Source organism: Anser brachyrhynchus (genome assembly GCF_964034855.1).
Source record: "Anser brachyrhynchus genome assembly, contig: SCAFFOLD_109, whole genome shotgun sequence".
Taxonomy (NCBI): domain Eukaryota; kingdom Metazoa; phylum Chordata; class Aves; order Anseriformes; family Anatidae; genus Anser; species Anser brachyrhynchus.
Genome location: NW_027663529.1, coordinates 28,079 through 31,433, shown reverse-complemented (window position 1 = coordinate 31,433; position 3,355 = coordinate 28,079).

Below are 3,355 nucleotides of genomic sequence, written 5' to 3'. Positions count from 1 at the left end.
GGATGCAGTGCAGTGAGTCCAGAGAGTGCACTGGCACCAGTGGGGATGCAGTGCAGTGAGTCCAGAGAGTGCACTGCCACCACTGGGGATGCACTGCAGTGACTCCAGAGACTGCACTGGCACCAGTGGGGATGCAGTGTAGTGAGTCCAGAGAGTGCACTGGCACCAGTGGGGTTGCAGTGCAGTGAGTCCAGAGAGTGCACTGGCACCAGTGGGGATGCAGTGCAGTGAGTCCAGAGAGTGCACTGGCACCACTGGGGATGCAGTGCAGTGAGTCCAGAGAGTGCACTGGCACCAGTGGGGATGCAGTGCAGTGACTCCAGAGAGTGCACTGGCACCACTAGGGATGCAGTGCAGTGACTCCAGAAAGTGCACTTGCACTACTGCAGATGCAGTGCAGTGAGTCCAGAGAGTGCACTGGCATCAGTGGGGATGCAGTGCAGTGAGTCCAGAGAGTGCACTGGCACCACTGGGGATGCAGTGCAGTGAGTCCTGAGAGTGCACTGGCACCAGTGGGGTTGCAGTGCAGTGAGTCCTTAGAGTGCACTGGCACCAGTGGGGATGCAGTGCAGTGAGTCCAGAGAGTGCACTGGCACCAGTGGGGATGCAGTGCAGTCAGTCCAGAGAGTGCACTGGCACCAGTGGGGATGCACTGCAGTGAGTCCAGAGAGTGCATTGGCACCAGTGGGGATGTAGTGCATTGAGTCCAGAGAGTGCACTGGCACCAGTGGGGATGCAGTGCAGTGAGTCCAGAGACTGCACTGGCACCACTGGGGATGCAGTGCAGTGAGTCCAGAGAGTGCACTGGCACCAGTGGGGATGCAGTACAGTGACTCCATAGAGTGCACTGGCACCAGTGGGGATGCAGTGCAGTGAGTCCAGAGAGTGCACTGGTACCAGTGGGGATGCAGTGCAGTGAGTCCAGAGAGTGCACTGGCACCACTGCGGATCAGTGCAGTGACTCTAGAGAGTGCACTGGCACCAGTGGGGTTGGAGTGCAGTGACTCTAGAGAGTGCACTGGCACCAGTGGGGATGCAGTGTAGTGAGTCCTGAGAGTGCACTGGCACCAGTGGGGATGCAGTGCAGTGAGTGCAGAGAGTGCACTGGCACCAGTGGGGATGCAGTGCAGTGAGTCCAGAGAGTGCACTGGCACCACTGGGGATGCAGTGCAGAGAGTCCTTATAGTGCACTGGCACCAGTGGGGATGCAGTGCAGTGAGTCCAGAGAGTGCACTGGCACCAGTAGGGATGCAGTGCAGTGACTCCAGAGAGTGCATTGACACCAGTGGGGATGCAGTGCAGTGAGTCCAGAGAGTGCACTGGCACCACTGGGGATGCACTGCAGTGACTCCAGAGAGTGCACTGGCACCAGTGGGGATGCCGTGCAGTGAGTCCAGAGAGTGCACTGGCACCAGTGGGGATGCAGTGCAGTGAGTGCAGAGAGTGCACTGGCACCACTTCGGATCAGTGCAGTGACTCTAGAGAGTGCACTGGCACCAGTGGGGTTGGAGTGCAGTGACTCTAGAGAGTGCACTGGCACCAGTGGGGATGCAGTGCAGTGAGTCCAGAGAGTGCACTGGCACCACTAGGGAGGCAGTGCAGTGACTCCAGAAAGTGCACTGGCACTACTGGGGATGCAGTGCAGTGAGTCCAGAGAGTGCACTGGCACCAGTGGGGATGCAGTGCAGTGAGTCCAGGCAGTTCACTGGCACCAGTGGGGATGCAGTGCAGTGACTCCAGAGAGTGCACTGGCACCAGTGGGAATGCAGTGCAGTGAGTACAGAGAGTGCACTGGCACCACTGGGGATGCAGTGCAGTGAGTCCAGAGAGTGCACTGGCAGCACAGGGGATGCAGTGCAGTGATTCCAGAGAGTGCACTGGCACCACTGGTGATGCAGTGCAGTGAGTCCAGAGAGTGCATTGGTACGACTGGGAATGCACTGCAGTGAGTCCAGAGAGTGCACTGGCACCACTGGGGATGCAGTGCAATGAGTCCAGAGAGTGCACTGGCACCACTGGGGATGCACTGCAGTGAGTCCAGAGAGTGCACTGGCACCACTGGGGATGCACTGAAGTGAGTCCAGAGAGTGCACTGGCACCACAGGGGATGCACTTCAGTGAGTCCAGAGAGTGCACTGGCACCACTGGGGATGCAGTGCAGTGAGTCCAGAGAGTGCACTGGCACCACAGGGGATGCAGTGCAGTGAGTCCAGAGAGTGCACTGGCACCACTGGGGATGCACTGCAGTGACTCCAGAGACTGCACTGGCACCAGTGGGGATGCAGTGTAGTGAGTCCAGAGAGTGCACTGGCACCAGTGGGGTTGCAGTGCAGTGACTCCAGAGAGTGCACTGGCACCAGTGGGGATGCAGTGCAGTGAGTCCAGAGAGTGCACTGGCACCACTGGGGATGCAGTGCAGTGAGTCCAGAGAGTGCACTGGCACCACTGGGGATGCAGTGCAGTGAGTCCAGAGAGTGCACTGGCACCACTGGGGATGCAGTGCAGTGAGTCCTGAGAGTGCACTGGCACCAGTGGGGATGCAGTGTAGTGAGTCCAGAGAGTGCACTGGCACCAGTGGGGATGCAGTGCAGTGACTCCAGAGAGTGCACTGGCAGCAGTGGGGATGCAGTGCAGTGAGTCCAGAGAGTGCACTGGCACTACTGGGGATGCAGTGCAGTGAGTCCAGAGAGTGCACTGGCACCAGTGGGGATGCAGTGCAGTGAGTCCAGAGAGTGCACTGGCACCACTGGGGATGCACTGCAGTGACTCCAGAGACTGCACTGGCACCAGTGGGGATGCAGTGTAGTGAGTCCAGAGAGTGCACTGGCACCAGTGGGGTTGCAGTGCAGTGACTCCAGAGAGTGCACTGGCACCAGTGGGGATGCAGTGCAGTGAGTCCAGAGAGTGCACTGGCACCACTGGGGATGCAGTGCAGTGAGTCCTGAGAGTGCACTGGCACCACTGGGGATGCAGTGCAGTGAGTCCTGAGAGTGCACTGGCACCAGTGGGGATGCAGTGTAGTGAGTCCAGAGAGTGCACTGGCACCAGTGGGGATGCAGGGCAGTGAGTCCAGAGAGTGCACTGGCACCAGTGGGGATTCAGTGCAGTCAGTCCAGAGAGTGCACTGGCACCAGTGGGGATGCACTGCAGTGAGTCCAGAGAGTGCATTGGCACCACTGGGGATGTAGTGCAGTGAGTCCAGAGAGTGCACTGGCACCAGTGGGGATGCAGTGCAGTGAGTCCTGAGAGTGCACTGGCACCAGTGGGGATGCAGTGCAGTGAGTGCAGAGAGTGCACTGGCACCAGTGGGGATGCAGTGCAGTGAGTCCAGAGAGTGCACTGGCACCACTGGGGA